This window comes from Typopeltis vanoorti, chromosome 4 (assembly GCF_054136105.1).
Source record: "Typopeltis vanoorti isolate ZY-2024b chromosome 4, IOZ_Tvanoo_1.0, whole genome shotgun sequence".
Classification (NCBI taxonomy): Eukaryota; Metazoa; Arthropoda; class Arachnida; order Uropygi; family Thelyphonidae; genus Typopeltis; species Typopeltis vanoorti.
The window spans coordinates 54,985,186-55,000,571 of record NC_143552.1 but is presented as its reverse complement, the minus strand read 5'-3'; positions in this window follow the sequence as shown (position 1 = coordinate 55,000,571).

Genomic DNA, 15,386 nt, shown 5'->3' with positions numbered 1-15,386 from the left:
CCGGGATTTCAGAACCAATTTCAAGAATTTTGAAGAAATGTGATTTAAACAACCACTTATATCCCTATTAACAAAATATCCACCTATTTCCCCCCTCTTCTAAAGATAAAAGGCTCAACCATGTCTCTGCCTGGTGTATATCAAGTTCCTTGTAACTGCAATCTGTCCTACTTTGGACAAACAGGACGCTCTACAGAAAAAAGAATTCAAGAACATCAATCACACATTCTGCACAACAAATCCGATAAGTCTGGATTAGCTCAGCACGGGATAGAGACAAGCCACAACATCCTCTGGTCCAAGACTCGCCTTCTACACAGGTGTCGCTGTAAATTCGAACGCCTATTCAAAGAGAGTGCTGAGGCCTTACTTCAACGCCCTAACTTGAATCGAAATGACTGTATATCCTTATCAAAAATATGGGAAAGTTTAATCCGTATAACACATTAAAAAAAAAAAAAAAATATATATATATATATATATATATATATATATATATATATATATATTAATTGAGTTTTAATTCCTACATTAGTCTAATGTTATTTATAAATTAAGATTATTATGTGAAACTGTGAATTAATACCTATAATTTAGTCATCGCTCTGATGAAATTTTTCCTCTCTTTAATGCTTAGCAATATAACATCACGCGGCTCGTTCTACGTTTGAATGATCAATTGTTGGCATTCCACCTTGTTAAAAACTGTTCCTATGTAGCCACTGAAGATAGGCTGTCAGTTTCAGACTGAAATATTTTGCAAATATTGAAATATTCTTGTGTTAACGGGTCTATAATTCCTGATTATAATGTTACAAGTGTCTCTCGAGAGTAGAATTTACTCTTGTCAAAAAGCTGCATTTCTTTACATTTAACTTAGCAAAAAAAAAAAATCTTAAAGCGTTTCGTCCTTTCAATCGAATATACTGTTGTTGTTTTGAATAGTGGAAAATGGTATAATTAAAAAGGCGGGTTCAAATCCAGTCTTAGGCAGCTTATAAGATCTTTGGACTGAAGGTTTTTATACATTGTCATAGAGATAGCATGGTTTTAATCCTCTGATTTTTTTTTTTATAACTTTAACGAAACAGAAAAATCTAGCGAAGAATGCAGATATAGCGTAGAACAATTAGAAGAACGTCTATTAAACCTGTGACTTTTAGCTGCTTAGGCAATAATAAACAATTTCGGAACTTGAAGATTAGAATCCAGGTCTTTGGAACTCCGAGAATGTGTCGCCCTTTCAATTATGTGCCACAGAGGCGTCTGTTATGTACCGTGTGTATGTATGTATGTGTGTGTGTATATGTGTGTATGTGTGTATGTATATATATATATATATATATATATATATATATATATATATATATATATCCTAACACACACACACACACACATACATATATATGTGTGTGTGTGTTGAGGAACATTGACTCGGTTGTTTCGATACATTTGTATAAAGAGAATTTAATGACTGAAACCGAGAATAATTGTAAGGTTTTAATGGTATAACACACTACTAGTTTCGGCTTTTGACAGCCTTCTTCAGGTGTCTTAAAAATAGGAAACAGCAATAAAACACTGAAGTTTAAAAAACTGAGAAACACATGAAAAAATTGCAGTACATAATTAACATAAAAAAAACCCCGCTGTATTTACATTTAAGTTGTTCTTTCAATCGTGTCATTGTTTGGTGAATGCGTGCTAGCAGTCTCTCGTGAACGCCAGTACTGAACAACAGCGGAATGGCTATCTGGGAGGTTTTAACTCAAATTGTTATTTAAATGTTCATAATTAAGGATGATTTCTCTGGACTCCACAATTTTTCTTTCAAACTCATCATGGCGGCGAAAGACGTTTTTGGATCTATCCCAGCAGAGTGAATAACCCTGGTGTTCATCATCAGGATTGTTCGAGAAACGAACATGACTAGACAAGGCACTGGGATGTGTTCGTTTGTAAGAGATGCCTCTCTTATGCTCCTCTATACGTAATTCAATAGATTTATCTGTTTGATCAAAATAAGGGATATTACAGTCACACCATATCTTGTACATGCCAGGATATTTCAGATTCTGATGATGAGGCTTCGGATGGCTTACTAGAGAGCGGATTTTTGGAAGTGTAGTAAATAAAGTCCTGATGTTGTATTTCTTAAGAACACTAGCTAATTTTTGGGAAACTGAACTGATGTATGGGATAGAGATATTACCCTTAATATTATTTCTTCAATGCGGTGGCTAGGAGGATTTAGAAGGAATTTTTTAATGGTTCTATCAGAATATCCATTTTGTCTAAAGACATATGAGAGGTAATTAATTTCTTTTTGTAGTTCATCCGGGTCATTTAGAAGAGAGCGTGCTCAATGTCCTAAAGTAGAAATAGTTTCATGTTTTTGTGGAGGAAAATGATGGGACTGACTATGAAGATATCTATTAGTGTGTGTGTAGGTTTTCTATACATTGAAATTCTAAATTTTCCAGAACAGCGAGACAGTTTTATATCCAGGAAAGATAGGGAATTGTCATATTCAAGTTCAGCTGTGAATTTTATATTAGGATGTTGATTATTGAGATGATCAAGAAAATCCATGAGAGAATTGTGGTCCCAAATAATAAAAATGTCATCCACATGACGTTTCCAAAGTTTAGGTTGAAACGAGAAGGATGATATAGCTTTTGTTTCAAAATTCTCTAAATAAATGTTTGCAAGAATAGGGGATAAAGAATTGCCCATCGCTAGATCTTGGTTTTGTTTGTAGATGGTGTTTTGATATCGAAAGTAACCAGACTTAATGCAATGGGTCAGTAAAGCAAACATTGTTTTTGGATAATTTGTCTTTTAGTAATATCAGTACTTCTTCCATAGGGACATTTGTAAATAAGGAAACTATGTCAAAATTAGCTATGATGTCATTCTCGTTGATAGTTATATCCTTAATGTGTGATAAAAAGTCCACGGGTGTTGTTGATGAAAGACGAAGACTTGTTAGAAATATATTTTCAATCATATTTTTATGAGAATATTTATCAGATAATGAGTTTTAAATGTATATCTAATTGTACGGTTACTGTGCTAGTATGTGCATGTAAGAGGGTTTGCCAGCCTGTCATTGTTTTCAGCCTTTAAATATTTAGTGAAAAATCATTTGTGGATTTTAAGCAAAATAAACTAGCATTGTCGACTCATCAAAGTATTGAAAAGGAAAACGTAAGCAAAACGCTAAATAAAGGACGCAGTTAATTCGTACATAGAAGAATAAAAGTTAAAATTGAATATGGGAAATTAAAGATGACTAATATTTAAAAATATTATTTATTATAAAAATATAGCCTCTTGGCTCTTTATTGTAATAAAAATATAATTTAAATATATTAAAAAAAAGCCTTGTCCAATTCCCCTTTGAACGGTAATTTTTCAAGAAACCTACGTAGGTGGATTACAATAAAATCAATCAGCATATTAACTAATTAAAGTATTGTGTAAAGGAGGTATTAAACAAAGGACATAATTGATTAGTACATGGAACAATGAAAGCAAAAATTAAACAGTGGAAATAATAAAAAAAAAAAAAAGCCCTTGTCAATTCACGTTTACATAGCAGTTCTGTAGGAAACCGAAGAGTAAGACGGTGGATTACAATAATTAGTATAATTCGCCATACTTTAGGTTTATGCAAGTCAAATTTTCAAGGTTTTTGCAACTTTATATATATTTAATGTGTTTACAAGTGTTTTGGGTCTTGTCTTCCGTGCAGTGTTTCTCCAAGTGTGGTCTGCGGACCGTTAGTGGGGGGTTGCTGGCTTCCAGTATCTTTCACTGGTACATTGCCTCAATGAACCAGTGAAACATTGTCTGCACCTACTTAACACAAAGATTTCTTTACTTAACATATGCAAGGAGATTCAGGAAGGATTACCAACTGATGGTAAGATGTGGTTTATCTCGTTTAACAGCAGCATTTCAGCGCTAAAAGTTCCAGAAAGTTGGCATTGTGGTAAAATGTGGAGCTTGCTCCACATTGACACTATTTGATTGTCATTGTAATGCCTAAATCCAGAAAAAAGAACTTTTTTTTTTAAATAAATACTGATACTCTTTAAAAGTTCCAATATCACCGTTGCCATCCTTCTGTTTGTTAATAATAATAATGTTCCTTTTAAAAATTGTAAAAATTTTAAAACTTCTGGTAAATATTTTTATTTACCACTAAAAACACGTTTCCAGTAACTGTTCTTGTGACTGATAAATAAAATGGATCGTTCCTGATTCAAATCTTGTGACGCTATAAGAACTGCAATAATCTAATTGAAGTAACATTTTTAAAATGGGGTAATGTTTAGTACAGAAAAAAATAGAGATTATGCACAAAATTATGTGATTTGTGCTTTATTTATGAGCAAAGTATGCGACATTTTACTCTCGAAATATTAAACAGTTAATATACAGTATGGAGCAAAACAAAAAAAATACTGAATAACTACCACGATATATATTATGGAGTAAATGGGTTTATTAACGAAGAAATATGTTTACACCTGATATGTACATCCACATCATCTATATGTGGAAACTTGGTGGAATAAAGCATTAACGAGGGTAGATTACGTACTCGAAATAGGTACCTTGTCTTTCAAGACAGGTTCCATAGTTCATGCGAAGCTTTTCTGTCATCTTGGAGAACAATGGTTGGGACATCTGCTGGGCACATCGCGTAATTTTATATCCCTTGGTTCATCAAGATTTGAAGGCGGGTCATGGTGGAATATCCATTTCTTACCCAAATACATACTCCAAAATATCAGAAGAACGTGAAGGGTACGGAAATTCCATGAACCTCGAAATGAGCCTTCAGGGGAAGTGTTAAATAGGCTCTAGAACCTCGTGGTGTGACAGGTTGCTCCGTCCTGTTGGAATACCTGTGCATGAAAAGGAATGTGTTTTGCATGACATATCCTATGCAAATCCTGGGTGAACGGAACCAACACATTGTCGATGTAGCGTTCGCTATTCAATGTCACGGTTACACCACTCTCTTCAATGAGGTACGGCCCAATTCATTGGTCCTTCATTGAAGGACCAATGTATTGGGTAACCATGGTAAGTTACCATGCAATGACCTTCTCGCCGTGAAGAGGTTTCTCTTGGACAAATTCAGGTCTCAAGAAACCTGTGGGTTCATCTGTTTACATGACCGCTTAGATGGAAATGCGCTTCGTCCGAGAACCAGACATTACGGAAGGACGGATCTTCATAGACATTGGCCGGCACGCGTGTATATTATTCCCACTGCGCAGCGTAATCCGTTGATGTTCGACACTGACCTACCTGAATGACGAACGAAAAAGCATCCAGCTCCTTAAGGATTCCCTGTAGTGAAGCCTCGGTGTCCCAAGTTGTACCGCAGTTCAGCGTTGACTGCGTTTCGGAGACTGTAATAACAGTTGCTCCAGCACATGCCGATGATTCTCATTTGTGTAAACAGTTCGTGTGCTTCCCGAAAATCCTTTACATTGCGGCAGAACACTCCCGGTACGTTGGAACCTCTCGATTAAAGTATGATGACACAACTGCTTGGGGGCAAGCTTACGGAAAAAACGACGAACAAACTGCTCGCAAACATGTCGTAGGCTTGGACTATTTGCTATCAATTCCGTATGAAGGAAAATAATGCTCAACAACAATAAACGCCCTTTCTTCCATCGTCAACACCATTGCTACAGCTAAAATGCAATGGCGTAGACTACACGTGCTCTTCTATTAATGTGCATGCAGTCGAATGGTATATATCTCATAGGGGTGCTAAAATGGGGGGAGTGTTGAGGTTCAGTACATTTTTTTTTGTGTGCCATACCGTATTAGAAACAGTTAATACATATAGTTCTCATATCAGTGTTGAGAAACGTACAGGATTATGTAACAACTTTATATGACTATACCTATTAACTCACTAAGAAATGATTCGTCGCTTTTTAAATGTACGATGGACAGAAAGGACCTTCGTTTTGACAACACAATGTTCCTGTAATGAACAAAATACTCAGAATCATGTCAAGATTCTATTACGGTTAGGACTTATAAAAAATCAGAATGTGGTTATTTTAATTGTTCAAATTAAGTGTGGGTGACCCTCTAGTGCGCGTGCTAACAAAATGACACCTAAAAGCATAACATTTGAGTTAAATTTTGAACAGCCAAGCTAATTAATTAGTCATTCATCAAGGCGATATCTCTCCTGTGCAGTGATTTCTCACCAATCTTTGCAGCGCATCTAGAAACGAAGTAATTACACATGGAATGAGTTACTTATCCGAAGAGTGTGTTCGAGAGTATGACATCTTAATGAATAATTTTTTTGTTGAGGGAGAGAGTTGGAATATCATTTTTAAAGGTAGTTTCCATAATTAATTGCTATTATTTTTAGTGCACAATTCGAATGTCAAACTTCTTTCAATAATATGGAGAAATCTGTGTTGTTAAAAAAAATGGATGCGAAAAAATGAAAGCTATTTGACCAAATGAACAGCAACCCCTCTTTGACGTATGAATTAGAATCTCGCAATGACTTTACGATACTAATTAATTATGACTTTCATCATGTGAAGATAATTTTCAAAAGCATATCATCTTGCGAATTTTCGGAAAGCTTAGAATATAATTTTGTGCTCTTCAGAAGGTTAGAGTTTGGTTAATTTTTATTTATTTATTTAGCCAACTTAGCGCATTACGGTACTAATGGATGAAGTCAATAGTTTCGTATTCAGCTGAAAAATTGGAAATTTGTCAGCAGCGCAAGATGTGTTAATTATGTTAATTTTTGCGTTGCAAGTTTAAATTGCCAGCAAAATGCCCAATTATGATGATTACTGATTCGTTCCTGGGTGGGTTTGCGCCATTATAATTTTCAACTTCTGTATTTAAATGAAACTAAGATTTTCATAATAAACTTAATAATACAATCTATCAACTTTTCGAGACATTCTGGAAGAGATAAGTCGATTACAGGTGATAAATGTCGTTTATTTATGAGATTAATCCAGTCCTCAATTAATAAAATCGTCCTTCAGTTTCTCACATTGTTTCTTTACCACATCTACCAATGATCTTGCACCATACCATCAGCTTCTTCCTACGTTACGCAGCAGTCAAGTATACAGCGGAGAAAAATAACTAATCGTAAAGAAACCAGAGAATACTTCTAGAAGTTAAGAGAAAATAAATAAATAGAAATCCATCAGTTCACCCTATTTGACTGATTTGTAGCGGGGTAAGGTAAATAACCTTACCCCCTACAAATTATTTGCTTATGCGGTTAGGAACGAACTTTTGTGTTTCCTTTCACAGCTTAATAAAACACGATACGTAGCTACCCTAAAATAACCTGTTAAGTTGTTTATCACTTCGTCTATTTCGCAGTATCTAAATGTATTTCCCCATCAGTTACAAATTTTTAATGAGAAGCTTTATTAACTGGATGTTTCTGAGCGCTCCCTAGTTCAGTCAGTAATGATGAATAATAGAGTTCGAATCCCTGTCTAGGGCGCTATGAACTTTTATAAGGACTTTAAAACTTAAATGGGGGGGGGGCTCACAATGCCGTTGCAAGTTTTTTCCTCCCTGAAATTAGGTTTTTCATCCTCCAAAACAGACACTGACATTAGAATACACCCAACTGACAGATAAAGCAGACTATAGTGGATTACCATTCTTCTCAGTGCAGGCTTTTATGAAGCCAATTACTTGGACGTGACATACCATGCAGCCGAACACGTTAGTGAAGAATGTTCCTGAAGCAGGTCCTTATGATATATATCCCCACAGTTATTTCACGTCTAGTGATTTTTACGCAGTTATTTCATGTCTAGTGATTTTTACGCAGTTATGTCCATTATTGGATCGAACTACTTGAACCATTTAAATCGAGAAAATTATTTGGGTAATATAATTAATTTTTTTTTATATTCCAGAGCTAACGTGCAATTTCTTTTTAAACATACAGATGAGCTCGTTTTATATCTGCTGTTTTTAAGACTAAAGTCTTCATAGTTTAATAGGAAAGAGCTAGCTTGAATGCACTAATCTTGAATGTCTCTCTTATTTCTTTACCAAAGTTATTCTTTGAATGTTTCATAAAGACTTGAAATATTACGAAAGATGCCTCAGAAGTAGTAAAATGTACAAATCAAAACGTTTTTTTCTGAAAATATCAGGATGTAACAAATCCTTACAGATTGACGCTGCATGCAGGAGTTCAGCAAATCGGCTTCTCCTCGATAAAAAGATGCACTGATGACGCTAATTTGGAAAGGACATCATTCCACCACTACAAAAAAAAAAAACACTAAATGAACCGAAAGCACTTATTAATGTAGTCATTTGTTCAATGAATATTAGATGGGACCTGGCCGGAGTTGAAATATAGGTTGGCTATTTGCCATGTTATTAGTGTAGGTGCACATCCTTGTAATATGAATCACTTGGTATACAGAGGTTCCGTTTTGTTGTTTAATATTTCTAAAGTGACGTTAGAAATAAAAGCATTTGTGATGTCAGGTCTTTATGAAACGCCTTTTATCTGTTTACTGCAGGCCTTCTCAAGTCAGCGGCTGATTGAATTCCCCCCTCTCACAAGATTCTTTTCACCTTACAAAACAGGCTAATTCGCAGCCTGTTAAGAAGCAAGTAACCTCCTCATAAAGTTACTTGCTTCCTAGACGTAATTTGAACCCTTTGTCTTTCCAGCAAAACAACACAAGAGCAATAATTTCTTTTCCTTTTGTTTCTGACGCTCAAGTGTCACGAATTATTATTATTTTTTTAAAAAAAAGCTTAGCGTCGATCAGTCAAAGCTGGACAAGCACCAAATATTGGCTAGCAGGAAACAAATCACTTAACGTCTATATGTGAGGAGATTTTTTTCTTTCTAGCTAAGCTTAAATACCCATAGTCGTTTTATCTTTTTGCTTTGTATTTAAGGACAGAGAATGAAAGAAAGAATAATTCTTAAAATAGTTAATTTCTTTTAAAAATATCATCAGTTCTATTTCAATGTCTAGAAGACGATAAAAGTTTAGTCTGAGATATTGTTTTAGGATATTTAATTATTAAGTTATTTTTTGAAAGATAATCAAAATAATAGGAGCGTTATAGCCTAAAAAACTTATTTTTTTTTTAAAAAAAATCAGGAGTGAAGTTCTATTTTAAATAAGTGGTGGCATCGTGCTCTACACTGACAGTTTCGATATTCTGATTATGACATAGTAATATTCGACATAGGACAATGTTCAACATAAACACTTAAAAAGAACAAAAGTCACCCCTAAATAATAACTAGACATAACAGATTCCTTAACTACTACTAAGATTATAGTTAATCCCATTTCGTTCAGAATTAAGAATTCACAACGCGGATTCATTTACAAGAGCTTATATATTTCTAGCCATTTCACTGATATAAGCGAAAATTAATAAAATATTTTTTTCCCTTCTTAATAGATACTTACTTGAAATACTTTTCAGTACTTGAAATAACACGGCTATTGAGATTCACCTTAACCCTGCACATCCTCATATTCGTAGGTCAAAACAATAATTCCGAAGCTCCCAACTTACTTTTATACGATGCGCAGCTTTCGGTAACCATGACAACATTGAGCATTCTCTTGGCGAAATAGGTGACGTTCGCATTCGTTCCCTGGTTGAAGGGCTGGCAGTGTTGATGGCATTTTCGTTAGAGGGTTGCGATAGGGATGACATTGGTAATGTCAAAGTGACCGTCAAGTTGCCAAGAAGTTTTGCTGAGCAATTCCGAGCATAAGATCTACTGAAAGGGCCAGTTTAGGGAGAATTTTTATGACCAGAATTAATACGAGGGAGCATTCTTTATATTTATATATGAAGGCAGATTATCTTTCCTGAGGAAAGATCCTCAGGAAACTTGTTTTCTTCGTTCATATTTTCTTTCTTTCTTTTTTTTTTCGTATCCATGTTTCTGAAATTAAAGCATTGATATAATTTAACACCAATCCGTTTTTCCCTGTGTGCATATTATGGCCAAAACTTGATCTACTTTTGATTTCTAGTCACTCTTAGACGAATCCATTAGTTTAATAAGTGGGGGGGATGTTAAAAAGGGAGGAGAGCATTTTATGCACAGAAGAACCACATTATTTGAAAGTAACGTTAAGGAGAGATGAATTTCTTGCGGAGGAGTGCGTAACCTTTTCTTATTATTTTAACAGAGGGTAAAAATTGGCAGTTATTTGGGACTATAGACTAGACCTCGAGTGCATACCACAATCTCGCCGTTCTTTACATGAATGTAACGAGGCATGTGGACTCCTTCATGAGTCATGTTACCGTTTCTAGTTGGTGTGTTTATTCATTTTATCTCTGTTTGGCTATTCTTCGAGATATGGATTTGTCTGTTTCTGCATTTAAAATAAAAAAAGGTTGATTTATTATTTTTAGTTAGTTTACTGTTCTGAATTTCTTCATTTTTTGATTCTTATTGTATACTATGGTTGTTGAACAATATTCCGGACTTTTTTTTTTTGCAGAGAAACCGCTAATAATATCAGAGAACCATAAGATATTTGACACATCTCATGACGCAGCTCATCATTTCACTGTGCGGTGAGTACGTTGATCTAAAGAGCAAGTCTCTTTCGCAGTCTTGACAAATGCATGTATTTGGAGCAACGCCTTACAAATGTTCTGCACGACAACGATTTACCTTTAAAGATACCAAGAAATTATATTCTTGGTTTAATCCTTTATCCAAGTGTAAGCAAACAAAGTTTGCGTCTGAAGTAACTTCACAACTGGGCAACTGGTATATAGAGGCTAATGGCTTCACATCAATTGCCTTAGCATCTCATAATGCAAAGCACATATCCTCATGGGCATGTATAATGCTATGCATTATGGGAGGGGTCACTACTAAGGGAAGTGATTTGAAGTCATTAGCCTCTATATACGAGTTGCCATGATCTGAAGAGTTCAGGCGCAAACTTTGTTTGTTTACATTTGGATAAAGGATTAAACCAAGAATATAATTTCTTAGCATCTTTAACTTATAGTATAACCAAGTGGAAAAACTTTCACTAATTTACCTTGTCAAACAGTCTTAAGTATCAAAGAATCCATGACCAAGGACGTCATCTCTCTGTGATTGTCCATCAGCCTTCCACCACCAGATTTATTTCATGCAACTTCTTATCCAGTTGAAATCACCCTTAAGGGGAATCGACTTTAAGATGTGCATATTCAACTCAGCAGAATACTACAACTATTCTCCAATAGCCTCACCTTATATGGAATTTAGTTTTTCCCTATAAAAAATTCTGTTTGGGTATTTCTGATTACTGTTGTTTTTAATGTTCGTATCATTAATCTTCTATCAGCAGATTTGTTTGTTTTCCTCTTCATTTCTGACTATCAACGTCTGATTTACTACTTAACGTTAGGAATGACGTATGTTACGCAATCTTTCTTTTTATTATGTGGTACTTTTAGTATCTTTCGCTTAATTTGTTAAATTGAAATGCTTTTCATAATTTTAAACTAAAATTTTGTACATTTTAATTGAATTTAGTAATTCTACTCGTACCCTATCTTTCTTCTTATTGCATTGTTTGATTTGCCTGCTACAATTACTAATTTTGGTTTTTCTGCTGGAACTTTACGACGCATTTTTTGCGCCTTGTATCATATTTTTTTAGATACAGGAACAATGATATAAGGCTTGTTCAAATCAAATAAAAAACAGCACGAAACAACACTCTTTAGACTTTCCTAACTGGGGATGATTTAGCTAGTTTTTAGAGGTGGGAGAGTACTTTTTTTTCCTTCTTTCGCAAAATGGAGACAAACCAGCTTTAGCACACGTGTAGTTGACAGATGAATAGCTTTTACAGTGGGTCTTGGCTGCTTTGATATCGGATGTAATAACCCTGTTTTCAATCCCTTTTTTTAAACTTTCGTTTTAATTCCTGATTGAATATTCGTTCTGTTTCTTTTCCTATGTTTCACCTTTGTATATTATTTTATTTATTATTTTCATAAATCATTATTTTTTATTATTATTAAGACTTTAAAAACCTAGTCTGCCATTACTGCGAATATTAGTCACTATTTGTCAGCAGTCTAAAATTCGGTGCAGTTTAATAACAGTTAATCTATTGTTTAAAATAGAACCATTCCGCAAGTGATACGCAGTTTTATCACTTTTCATTTCACCAATTTCAGTTTTACCACAAAACACTTTTGGGCTTGAGAGATATTGACGGAACTATAAACATACCAACGGAACACGTATCAAGAGTAGTTCCATAGGTGAGATGGAAGTTCACATGAATTCTCTGATCATTACTCGTGTCAAAACAGTCTGTCTTAGACAGGGACCGAGAAATTCCTTTCACTAGAAGGCCAAAAGTAATTCCAAGAAGTCTCCTTCAGGTTGCACTCTCGCTGATGAAAATACGATTTTTTAAAGGATCAAATTTTAACATCTGTAAAGAAGCGAACAAAAATGTTACATTATTTCGCTTTTATCAAAATTTTGAAAATATTAAATTTTATTAAAAACGATGGATGCTAACCATAAATCCCGAAACATAACTACCGAATTTTGTTAACAAAAAAGTGCAATGTGTATTTTTTTTTCTAAGAAATGCGATGTTTAATACATTTACTTATACATCGATAATAAATATATTTTATTGTTAGTTTTATTAATTCAGTGCATAGAGACGTATAAATACGTTCTTGTTTATTTAAAACCAATATGTTTTAAAGATCGCAATTTCTCCATTCTTCCCAGAAACATGTAGGATTAGCAGATGAAAAATAATGGAAACCGTATCGTTATACAATGCAAATACGACTGAAAAGTATTTTTAACACATTCGTAATTTCATATTTAATATCGGTCACTAGCATCGATTAAGGGATATTTTATTAAGCGTGAATTTTTCCTCTACCCCTTTCATTTTCTTCAGTATTTCTGAAAAAAAAACCACTATACGAGATTATTTTATATTAAAAAAAAATCCTGTTATTCGATTTGATATTTTTTTTTCTTGGAACGCAAAATACAGGATGTGTTCTGTAGCATACAAAGTAGTCTAATATTACTCGGTGTTTACTTCACATGAGCAGCCGTTGGTCATCAGGGACCGCCAAAAATGACTCAACTACAATTTCTGTAATGTACACGGAAATGTGAATTCTAATATAAACGTCCCCACGGAGTTCTTTTTATAAAATATATTGTTCTTCCGGTTATTCCCTTCGTTTTTCTCTCTCTCTCCTGTCTCTAATGTCTCGTTGGCACAAATGTTACTCTTGAGAGCGGCAATGAGCCCCCTCATGCTACGGAAAATTTGCCGGAGTATACGTTAAGTGGCGAAATATTTGTCAGTTCGTTTCTGTTACTTAATCTGAGCGCTTATTTTGTTTTTAACTAATTTTGCAAGTGGTGTTGGCAATTGGATACAAGTGAAATTCATTTGAGAAATACGTTTGACCAAGGACATTAACTTCCTGTTACTGGTGATGACGTAGGAGTTATCGTTCTTAATTCCTGTCTGCAGCGATTTCCATTTTTGTGTTTACTTAGATGATTTGGTTTCGAACGCCTGCATGATATGACACTCTACGTAAGCGTAAAACCGGAAGGAAGGATTCACTTAGATATAAGTAGCAAATGTATGACAGTTTACATCGTAACCAACAGATGGCCCTGGCTCAATGACATTTAATGCATTTTTATATTATAGAGGAATTTAATGTTATCATACAATACTGCATTCCGAATGGTAAAATGCATTAAGATGGCATCTGGCTCCTTTGCCTGAAACTTTAAACCACTCCTCTGTATCCGTGTTCATCATTGTGAGTTGTCTGCCTTCAGTAATTCCAGAAAGAGCTCACCTGTTATCAAATTCATCTAGCTCAAGGTGAGGAAACGTACTAGATGGATTATTTTATTGATTGCATCTTATACGTACTGCAGTTCTTTGCAATGGTTTCATGTTGAAAGCAACTGATTAATATTTTAAATGCTCAATTCTAGCGCCTTAACTTTTAATACAAATAGATAATACCTGCTTGAGAAAATATTTTTTACTGTTAACGCAGGTAGTCTTTTCTTGTTACAATAACTGAACTCCATTATATTTCTTTATCCTATGTACATTTGTTGTTGTGTGTAACTGGAAGCATGTACACTGGACGATGCCTCAATCTTTATTGCCATCTTTCATTTTCTGGGACAGCTAAGATGAACTGTGACTAATAGAGTTGTATTTCACCTGCAGTGACATTTGAATCGCCATCTCATTCACCTGGAGGACTACGACAGCATTTACAGCTTTCCTTTGAAAGATCACTTCTTCGACTTGGAAACCTTATCTGGGTCGAACACTATTTTCATGTCTCCTGGAGTGTGATACTTTTTTTTTTTTTAGAGTTCCAGGAATTGGCTATCACATGATAGCACTGTCGGAGATCGAGATTTTTTAAAACCAGTATCATGACTTCACATCAATCGCCATAAGCTAGCATTTAAAGAAAGCTCTCTGCGGGAACATTTCAGTGATACAAAAACACTTCAACCCATTGACTGTATAACAGAAGTGACTTCGGAGGAAGAAATACGATTCCAAGCATATCGCATTGCAGAAGTCCACATAAGGAATAACACATCACTAAACACTTCAGTTTTATTGTGAAATTTTTATTAAAAATATTCAAGGAATAAAAGTGTTCGTGTTTCGAAAATTCTAAAATTTATCCAAACATATTTTGACATTTTTGAATACTTAGAAGGATATTATTTTTCCACAATTAGCAAAAGGTATCCTATAGTTACGATCGGCATTGCATTTATGCAAACAAACAACATCATACTCTTTATAGATGATTTGTAATCTCACACAGCGAGTTCTCTCCACGATAAGATTTTTGTTTAGTTAGGACATGATCTATTTTGTATACGATATTAGTTTTCTTTGTAATAATGGTTCTGATCGTATCACGTCTAGAAAATTTAGCTAAAGGCTTTCATCATCATCATCTTACTTAGCTAAATCAAAGCACTTTTCTTGAATTTCTCATTACTTTACAAGCAGCGCTCGTGTGTGTGTGTGTGTGCCTGTCTGTCTGTCTATGTAGGTCTTACGTCCTCTTTTACCAAAACAGAAATACGCTGAATAAATCGCTATTTTTAAAAATGTCTGATATTTTCGCCGTTTCAACATCATGGATTTCTTTCTCCTTTATGTTTCTGTTTAATTTATATATTCAGCTAACAATATCTATTTACTCAAATGATAAGCTTGCTCTTCTGTTACGCAGATATTTTTAGCACAGCACAAAAATCC